We start from the raw sequence: 11391 nt of genomic DNA, 5'->3' as shown, positions 1-11391 counted from the left end.
GTCACTTAGTCCATCTCTATCAAGCATATTTAATAAATTAAGGAAAATGTCTCATATGAGAGCACCATTGTAGCTGCAATAACTCAACATATTTTAGAGCTCAATGAAGCCAAAAATAAACCTCGAGTGTTCAAGAGTTTGAGGATGGACTATAAAACTTGTTAGCATCAAGGTTGATAGTTTTTATCATCCCATTTAATTGAAAACACTAGTGACAGTAACTTAAAAGAGTATTCTATGATAATGCTGCTATTAATATTCCTAGTATTTGATTAGCTTATAACATCAAAATCAGCCTCACAACACTTGGGAGCCTCTGAATTGATGGTGGAAAGTGGAGAAGCAGAGAATTTACATAAGTGAGAGCATCGCTAGAGTGAGACCACAACATCCATATCCAATTTATTTGTAGCATTGGCATTTATGTTGTTCTCTCTTAAAACATGATTCCTTGAGCTTCTCTAGCTTTGTAAGATGTGTATTGTTGTTGAGGGGTTAAGCTTAATTTTAACTTGCATTTGAATTGAAGGCTAGAGCTTGTTAGTTATGATTTTTCCCTATTGAATATTGATTTTTTTAAACTTACCTGTAGGTTATCCATCTTTCCAAAATTCTATGAAACCAAATGCAGATACATTCAATGCTAGCAGGATGCACTTCACATTACATCTTTAATGCATTGTCATATTGTGACGCACTTTTTCACTGCATAGGCACAAAATCATGTTGGAGAGGCTTTTAAAAATCTAGTTTCTCATGATTATGAATAGTCATTGTACCTAATATGCCAACTATTTTCTTGGAAGAGATCAAATGATTAAAAAGAGATGCATGGTATCTACAGTCCAATACAAACTTTCCCCCACCAGTCCACCTTATGCAGAAATGACAAGAAGTTGTTAGGTTATAAGTTACTAAATTGTTTTAAACTCTTTTGTTGATCTAAGCATAGTTGCAATTTTATGAAATATTGTAAATTCATCTTTTATATATAAGTACTTAAATTTGTGATGAATAAATCCAAGGAGTTATACATCAGTTGTAGAGAGAACACAAGATACAATCTCTAAATCATTTTGTGTTAAAGTTCAAAAAGAGTACTTTATGATATTTAGTTTTCATATTTGATGCAAACTATGTTTAATTTTTTGGATACATAATGTGGTTGTATGCATATTGATTGGTGTGGGTTTGTATTATGTTTATTTATTTGACCATCTTCGTTTTTCCATACACATTATTAAGGTCTAATATTATATGGTCGAGTATTTTTTACCCATTTTTGTTATGTTCCTTAACATGGTTCAAGAAACACAAGTCAACAATGCACCTTCTACGAATAGGGTGCTATGGACTAGGGATATAGAGCACAAATTCCTTCAGTTGCTTCAAGAGGAAGTACAACTAGGTCAAAAAGGTGAAGGTGGTTTCAAAAAGGAAGCTTGAACTACCATTAAAAGGTAGTTCAATTATGAGCTGAAGCAAAATATGACCAAGGATAATTTGAAGAATAAATTGAGAACATGGAAAGCGGGATTTAGAGTAATGAAAATTTAAGAAATACAAATGGCTTTGCATGGAATGAAGGTACACAGTGCATGGATGCTAAAGAAAATGTTTGGAATGAGTTGTTGAAGGTAAAATGGTATTTAATATTCATTTTGTTTAAGTATAACTTTATATTTGTAAATTTAGTATTGAAAGAAAACTAACCATTTCAATTATTTCCCAATTTGTAGAGGAAAGAATTCAAAAATGCAAAAGTGTACAAAAGGCAGCCATTCCAATACTATAATGAGTTAGGCTTCATTGTGGGAAATGACATGGCAGAAGGTACTATAGCTGCCATGGCTCAGGAGACGGAGGAAGGGAACATTATGGATGAGGCCATCAATCTTGATGATGTCGGGGATTTAAGTATACCAGTTGATTGTGATAGTCATTTGGATGAAGAATTTTCTCAATCCAACCAATCAAGTGCAAGTGGTAGTCAAAGAATATCACCATCTTCATCAAGGAAAGGAAAGAGAAAGAAGGCGAGCATGGCTAGTTTGATGGATACCATTTTTCAAGCCATGAATAAGATCCATGAGGGCATGTTAAAGCCTTACATTGTCAAAATGGATGAAGAGGATTTTGAATCTATTAGATAGAAAATATATGATGCCCTCAAAGGCATTTCTGGGATTAGTGAAGATTCAATGATAAAGGCCTATGATGATTTTTTGGTTGAAACCAAAAGAGCAAAAGGCTTCTTGAGAATGACCGAGGGGGAGAAAGTCAAATACATATAGCTTAAGTATGGAGGACCCTAGAGTTTTTGTTAAAACTATTTTGAATTATAGTGACCTTTATATTTGACTGCTTCATAGCATGTCTTATGCATGCCTTATGATTTTTATCAGCTATAGACATATTTTAATTTCTTAATGTGATTGTATACTTTTATCCTTGACTTGATTTCTAGTTGATATTGACGATGTTTATATGAATGATAATGTTTATGCACATGCTTGCTTCTGCGGTTAGCCTGAGTTAGATGACATGTGATTATCTTCTATGGTTTGTGTATGATTACAAGCAACCATTCATTTGAAAATATATAGTTTAATTAGTCCTAAAAAACATTAAGTCTAATTATTGGCTTGGTCCAGTATTGTATGCTCATTGATGGTAGACACGGTATCCTTGAACTCATTGTTGCCTCTAGTAATAGGCATAGCTCTCATGGCATACAAAAACCACGTGACAATACCCTCTTGTGAAATCCTCCCTGACCAATTTGAACACAATTCATTATCCTCAAATGTGAGTGTAATGTTCATAGCAAATCTTCTTTTGTTGGGCTCTGAAACAAGCTACAAAATTCTCTTCTTCATTGTGCCTTACATAACAAGAATTTTGAGGGTTGGTTTTCTTTTCCATTTTAGGATTTTTAGTTTGAACTATTGTAATCTAGGACATCTTATACAATTTTTGGAACATTTTATAATAAAGTTTATAGTGACAAATTAACAAATTATTTTACTAGCTCAATTAATTTTTTTCAAAACATTGGATGCTTTACAGTTGCACCCTAATTCCATATTTGGAATCTAATATGTTTACTAGAATATGAAGTACTATGCGCATAATTGTATTAGCATCTTCTTATATCACTAAAACTTTCTATCTTATAGCATCCATGGATTTTCACTTTGAATTTATCCTTTTTTATCGATGACAAAGGTTTCGGTCTCTGGCATGTTGGAGGACGGATTGTTCTGATCATATTCTATGAGACTAAATCCCACCTTCATGTGGCATATTTTACACTGTATGTTTCTCATCTAAATAATATGTTTTGCATGAGCATTCATCATAAAATAATATGACATCTAATTGTTCTATGAAATTGAGATGACATCTAATTGCTCCAGAATGAATTAGTGGTCATCTTGCAGTTACTTATTGTGTCTAAAATAGTTTTTAGATTGAATTTTTAATATTTTATTCAGTATTTATTATAGCACTAATATCTACATCAACATTACTAATGTCTATATCAACATTTCATTTTAACTCCTATGTTGTTTGGCTCCTATGGATATGTCTTAATTTGGACAATGTCATTTTTTTTTGGGTGTGCACAATGTTGTTATCTTCTTTCTAGTCATGTTTTTTCTCATATTGGAAATATCTGATGCAGACATTGTTAGAGGTTATTTTTCACTCCATTGTAGTCAGTTCTAAACTTCAGCATAGATGTCATGACAATAGATGGCTTGATTTCTTTCCATTTGGCTATTATTGATCTCTAAACTTAGATAGCTTTTATTGCTTTTTAAAATTGCAAGAGTTTAGATTTGCTATTCAAAATATGAAAACATTGTTCTGGCTAGATTGTCAATTGGTAAAACAAATGATCATTTTTCAGAAACCTATTATTTGATTCTTCACTCCCATAAATAATGTAGCAGTAGGAGATGCTATACCTACAATTTTTAGGATTTCATATCGCTCGATATAATGATCCAATTGAATTTCAATTTTGCACCACTAAAATAGATGTTGTGATGTATTTTGTTGTGAACGAATCTTCGACTATATAAATCAATATTTAAATAGGCTTTTAATAATTATTATAAGATTTTGTATAGTGATTTAAAAGACTTTTATTATAGTATGTGTATTTTCATATAACTAATGTATTTTTTATGTTGCAGGGTTGATGGCTTTAATCAATGTGCCAACATGTAGATGTGGTGTTGGCCCTGGTTTGTTAAAAATCTCCAACACACAAAAAAATCCTGGGCATAAATTTTGGTGTTGCCTAAATAAGAAAAAGGTCGTTATTAATTTTGTTAGAAATTAGTGTAATGAATAAATAATTATTATACTAAGAACTAATGGAAATTTGCTATTGTAGGGACATGATGGATGTGGATTCTTTGAATGGGCTAGTGATGCACAAACAACAAGTATAGTGCATGATGATGGAGTAGAGTGCAAGTGTTGCAATAGTCAGAAGGCTGAAATTTACTTTTTATGATGTCTTGTTTGTCTTTTAATTGCATTTATTTGTTGGGAACATATGCGAAAAAATGCATGGCTATAATTTGTATAAGGATTTTTATCGATGACAAAATGTCTAATATCAGACTTGATATCTATTATAAACTTTTGTTAAAATTATCTTTACAAATAAATCTTATCTTTAGCCTTCTAAATAAAACTAGGTTCAAAAATCGTATATTTTAATTTTTTTATATATTTAAAACTAAAATGTTTGTGTTCATCGAAAAGGAGAGACAATTGGCATCTCTCTTGATAAGGATAGGAATAGTCGTTGGACTTTCCTTCACACACGATTAGGGCTATTAGTCATTGACGGTTCTTACCCAAAAATAAAATAATTTTAGTTTTGATATTATATTCAAATTTATAGTTATATTTAACGTAATCTTTTATATTCTTTATGCATAGAATAGTATTTATAATCAAATTCTTCAAATGTAATTAAAATTTTAAAAAATGTTATCAAATATTTATAATTAAAAATTGTAACTTTTCACTTATTTAACAATAAACATATATATTAAAAAATCACACTTCTAATGGAAACAATTTTAGGCAATATTGAATATAATTTTAAAATAACTAGATTTAAATCCAATGAATTTAAGATACAAGAACGTGCGTATGACAAAGTGAATTGATTAAACTTGGGTTGCTTTCACTAGGAAATTAATGTGTGGGCTAAGCAAACAAATATATTTGTGGATAAGCGAGGTCTAAATATTTAAACTTTGAACATGTTTAACTCAGTATTAAGTGAAATATATTTAAAGGTTGTGATATACCTTGTCTAAATATTTAAGCATTTTGAACTTTGAAACACATTTAACTCAGTATTAAGTGAACTATAAAGGTTGTGATATACCTTTCTTACTGATACAGTCAATTTATAATGAAGAGGGTAGTAAATTAATTTGACTTTTAAAAACTTTACAAAAAAATATAATTTATAAATTCATATTAAGATTTTTTTAAAAAAAACTTATTCTAATTCCTATTTTTATTGATGCAACCAAACATAGAATAGTCATCTATCGATTCCTCTTCTAGGACAACCAAACACCTCCAAATAATATTTCAGAATTTATTTTCAAAATGTGCAAATTCCAAAAAAGAGCTTATTCGAACATAACACCATTGACCAATTCTTGCGACAAAGAGAACCTTATGTACAGTCTCACATATCATTTCTTTGAAAACCAAATTGCATGCCCTTATAGGGGAAAGGACCCGGTACTTGAACAGGTATCAATAGTTGTGAATTCAATTAAAAGGGATGGGGTCAGTTATGGTATCAATATAGTCTAGTGATTGAACAATAAGAGACTAATTTTGATGTATTTAATTATCAATAATTACTTAAAATTAAATCATTATAATTTTTCCTTCTATATATCATTGATTTATACAAATTCATTCCAGTTCTAGACAAAAGAATTCATTGTGTGTTTGATATAAAACAGTATAAAATGGTAACTTTCATAAGTCAAACTACTCTATACACAATTTAAAGAAACAAGTAATAAATATTACATTTCAAATTGTACAAATTAACAAAATAGATGTCCAAACTCATGGACAAGACATCAGCTCATTACTTGATACCTATGTCATGACTAATGTAGATACGTTCAACTTCCAAGAAGCATACAGATATAAATAAATAAACATCTCTATGATAGCTCATCCCATCTCTGACAAATCTTCAACCCTCCCCTGACAAATTTTCACCCCAACTGAAGGAATTGGAGTCTTTCACAAGCAATCATAGAGTCTTTAGCAAGCATAGTTGGAGTACCTGCAATCATAATGATGGATATGTCTAAGCTCCCCAATCCATCCAAATCTAACAATTAATGGAACACAATTCAAACTTTGCTCCCCTAGCAAATCAACAATTAATGTAACACAATTCAAAACCTTCCTTGAGAAACCACAACCAATCAAATTACAAAGTTTCAAAGCCACGGATCAACCATTCAACCATTTTGAAAATTCTAAGAAAAGGGCCCAATTTTGAAAAGAAAGCCACAGACAATAACAGATTTCCAAATTCAAATTCAAATTGTTGGGAGGGAAAATTTTGTATTTATATGACTTGTGGTGAAAGAATGCTTTTACAAATGACTGCATAGAACTAAGTTGCTCGAATATCAAAGGGCCTGGTAACATCATTTTCTCAGGATATTAGAGGGTCTAGGTATTTTATGTTATTTTGTCAATGTATGTTGTTATAGTCCATAACATATTTCAATTATGTTACAACCCATTATGCTATTCTGTCAATGTTATGTTGTTACAGTCCATTATGTTATTTTGTTACAACATATTATGTTGTTACAATCCATCATTACATTATGTTGTTGTAGCCCATTATGTTATGCTATTACAACCCATTATGTTGTTAGAGTCCATCATTGTGTTATGTTGTTACAACCCGTTACGTTGTTACAACCCATTATGTTGTTATAGTGCATCATTGTGTTATGTTGTTGCAACCCGTTATGTTACGCTATTACAGCCCATCATGTTTCAATTATGTACCAACCATGTACCAACAACATACAACATACAACATTCAAAAAAAAAAAGCATATTGTACCATTTACAACATAATCCACTACAAAATATGTTTAGTCCATATATTCTTTACATCATATTTAATGATGTATGTTGATATTCATTAAAGATGCTATAGTAAGATCAAAGTCATATATAATATATGCTATTATTATTTTCAAATGCTATATGTTGTTATTCTTGTCACATGTTCTAGTAAGATCAAAGGTTAAAAAAACAACATATATACCAGTTGTGTCATTTGTGTCATGAAGACGTTTATTTCATAATCTATTACAGAAATTTGCTACAGTTCGTATAATATATGTTGTCATCATATCCATCATATAATATATGCTGTCATTTACAAGAATGATTGGAAAAATTTACATACAACACTTGTGAAAAATAACAACATACATTTGTAAGAAAATAACAACATGCTATACCATCTTTGTTATAATCCACTAAACATACATGATATATGTTACATCCCACATAAAGTTTGATATATGATATATGTATGCTGTTATTCTTTTTGTATTCTTTTTAATGTATGTTGTTATCCTTTTCAAATGTTGTAGTAAGATCATTCCAGAATGTCATTCTTTCATATTTAAGGTAAAAATAATAACATTTTATACCATTTCTGCTACAAACTACATGAAAAATACAATCTTCTCCAATGTTTCCATCATCTAATATATGGTTTTATTCTATTTATGTAGTATGACAACAGGAAAGAGAAGAAGCAAAAGAACTGCTAGAAAAATGAGACCTTGTTGTCCACAAGGTGTTAAATTACATGTTGTTGACTCTGATGATGGGGACAATTCAGCCAAGACAACTCCTGATAACACAAGTAGTGTAGATGGTGTTGCCAAATCCTCTGACCTACAAAAGAATAAGAAGAGATTTTAAGGAAATCAATGGACGGAAGAGGATATGGAACATGCAATTGAAGATGTTGAAGATAATTATTTTTCAATAAGAGGAGCAACAAAGAAGTGGGGAATCCCTGTTAATAGCTTATCATATTGGCTAGTAGGACTAACAACAACAAAAACCAAGGGACCACCAACAATTCTCTCCTTGGAAGAAGAGTTAGAAGTTGTTGAGTGGTGTAAAGATTTAGCTCAACTTGGTTGTGGATTGGAGGTAATTCAGCTGAAGTCACATGTGGCTCACATATGCCAAACAAGGCCAAATCCATTCAAAAATGGGTTTCCCGGTAGATCATGGTGGGTTGGATTCCACAAAAGACATCCAAATTTAACAATAAGGATTACAGAGGGTCTAGATAGGGATAGAGCAGTGATGCTACGACCAAGTATTGTGGCAGATTTTTATACTAATTTGAAAACATTGTATGATGCTAACCATTATGAACCAACACGTATTTGGAATTGTGATGAAACAAGAGTGCAAGCAGGTAGAAATTGTGGGATGAAAGTGATTGCAAAGCTAGGAAGTAGAAGTGTGCCTAAAATCTTATCTAAAAGTAGAGAATGGATTACAGTACTATGTTGTATCAATGTAGCAGGTCATAGCATACCAGGATTTTACCTTTTCAAAGCAAAAAGAAAACTTAGAAATCACATTGCTAACTGTGAAGCTGGAGCTTGTATGGCAGTAGAAGCACATGCGTGGATGATAAAAGAATTATTTCTAAATTGACTACATCATTTTGCTAGATCTATTCCAAGTGGTGCTTCATCCAAAAATAGGCATCTCCTTATTTTTTATGGACATGGAAGCCATGTTGCCTTTGCCACAATTCAAGAGGCAAGATCTCTTGGCATAGATCTTCTTACATTGCTTGCTCACACTAGTCATCAACTTTAGCCTTTAGATGTAAGTGTATTTTCTCCATTCAAGGCATATTTCAAATCTGAGAGGTCAAAATGGATGTCTAGACATATACACATAGAAATAAGGAGAAAAAAATGAGTAGAACTAGCAAGCAAAGCTTTCAAACTTGCCCTTCTGCCTGATACTATTATAGTTGGTTTTCAAAGGACTGGAATTTGGCCATTGAATAAAGATGCTCTTTGTAATGACATGAGGCCAAGTGATGCATTCAATGTTGAAGATGAAAATGATGATGCAGGAATTGAAAGTATTTTAAGGTTAGCTAGTTATGATGATGTTGACATTGAAAAATGTGTTGCAGAAATGGAAAACCAACATAAAGATGATGCAAATGAAGAGAAAACTCCACCAGCAAATGATGCAAATGAAGAGCAAACTCCACTAGCAGATGTTGTGTTATCAACACAATTTGAAAATGACCTACATGATGATATGAGTTTTCCAACACAGTTTGATCCACCTGATTGGGTTAAAGGAGCAAAAAAAGAATTGGGAGTGTAGATTGACTTTCAAAATGAAGATATTTCATTATCCATTCCTTCTCCACCTCCAATGCCAAGAGAAGAGGTGGTTCATTATTATGCTGAAACAAATAATTGGGAAACTACAGAACATAATGAGGATGAAGTTGGCTACAATGAACATAACCTAGAAGCTTCAAATTTGGAGCCAGAAGATGAACAATTGTTATGTAGTCAGGGGTCATTAAAAAGTTTTTTGAAGCTACCAATTGAAAGGGTTACAAAGAGATATGTTCCATCTGATAATGCTACTCTAAGATTGGGAAGAAAATCTCAAATACTTACATCTACTGAGTACATAAAGTTGCAAGAGCAGCAAGAAGCAAAGAAAGTTGAACTTCAAGAGTTGAAAGAAAGGAAGAAAAAATAGTTGGAGGAAAAGAAAATACTTCAAACTGAACTGAGAAAAAGGAAAGATGAGAAAAAACTTGAAAGATAGGCATTAAAAAAACAAAACCAAGAGGAAAGGTTGCAACAAAAAAAATAGAGTGAGTTGAAAAAGAAAGAAAAGCTGGACTGTAGAAAAGGTAGGCCAGAAAAAGAGCAACTAAGCAATTGTGTGTTGTCTTTGATGTCACACAAATGTCATATCAGTCATCAGATAGTGTCTACTAAACTCAGAAGATCAACAAGGCAATAGACATTGTCTACCGAGCTCAAAAGATCAGCAAGGCAATTGACAATGTCTACCAAGCCCAAAAGGTTAGTAAAAGATAGCTTGCAGTGTCTACCGTGTAGACAGCTGATTATCGAGCCTTCAAGGTAATTAAAGAAATTTAGTTCTTACCGAGATCGCTCAGTAATCAAAGAAAATATAACAAAAGCAGTTCTTACTAAGCTCATTCAGTAATCGAAGAAAATATGACAAAAATAGTTCTTACCGAGTTCACTCGGTCATCAAAAGTAATTTGGTAAAAATAGTTCTTATCGAGTAAACTAGGTAGCCAAAGGATTTTAAGATATTGTAATGTTAATCAAGTCAAGAAGGTTAACTCTGGAAATTCCTAGAAGTAGTATTTACCGAGTAAGGTTGGCCAGTAAAGGACGTCTATTTGCTTAAAGAATAATATATGTAGCCGACTGTTGAATGGTTTATTGGTAAATGTAACATGTAAATGAGCCGACTTGACAATCTGAATGGTATAAGTAAGAAGTCAAGTTGTGAATTCAAAAAAGTAGTATATGGAGATATGAGAAGTTAATGTGATATAAAGACTAATTATTGTGGAAGTGAATTTGAAGAATGATTAGAGATCATTAAGGAGCAGCAAAGTCATATTTAATCAAGGAGGATCTAATGATGTTGAATAGAGACCTGTATCCAGCAAATTCAGTTGCATCTTGTTCAGGTCAATTCATTGTTGCTTTCTAACCATTGTAGTAGTGATTTCAAATCTCTTAACAGAGTTGGTTTAACAGCCATTTTATAAATCCTCTAACAAGGTGATCGTTCAATTGAATTGTTCTAAAGACCTCTAGCAAGGCCACTCCTAAAAGGGTGATTAAAATCCTCTAACAAGGTCACACCTAACAGTGTGTATTGTAACCTTTAATAGGGTTGGCTCCTAATAGGGCTCACTTTAGAAGAGTGAAAATTGGTAACTAGTTACTTGGTGGTTTTTCCCATATTGGGTTTCCATGTTAAATCTAGTGTCTCTTGTGTTCATTTTGTTTTTAGTTATATGTATGAATGCTTAAAGATAAGTAAAGCTTAATTTACCAAGTTGCAGCATTTATTTACCAAGTATCAACAGTAACTAGTTCATTAAGACATCTAAGGCATTGGTGGATTAATTTTTGTAAGTAACTGATTCACCCCCCCTCTCAATTACTTTATCTTTAATTCCAACACCCATATATAGGTTTTCACAAGCTAGTCATT

At 31.9% G+C, this 11391-nt stretch overlaps 1 pseudogene; it reads left to right on the top strand.

Moving 5' to 3' along the window:
• Nucleotides 1-4770: 4770 nt before the first annotated feature.
• LOC149538116 (U6atac minor spliceosomal RNA) lies at nucleotides 4771-4899 on the top strand (annotated as a pseudogene).
• Nucleotides 4900-11391: the final 6492 nt, after the last annotated feature.

Source organism: Cupressus sempervirens, chromosome 9 (assembly GCF_028749045.1).
Source record: "Cupressus sempervirens isolate cs-2001-9-10 chromosome 9, ASM2874904v1, whole genome shotgun sequence".
Lineage (NCBI taxonomy): Eukaryota > Viridiplantae > Streptophyta > Pinopsida > Cupressales > Cupressaceae > Cupressus > Cupressus sempervirens.
Note: the sequence above shows the minus strand (reverse complement) of the source record. Positions and strands in the feature narration are given on the sequence as shown.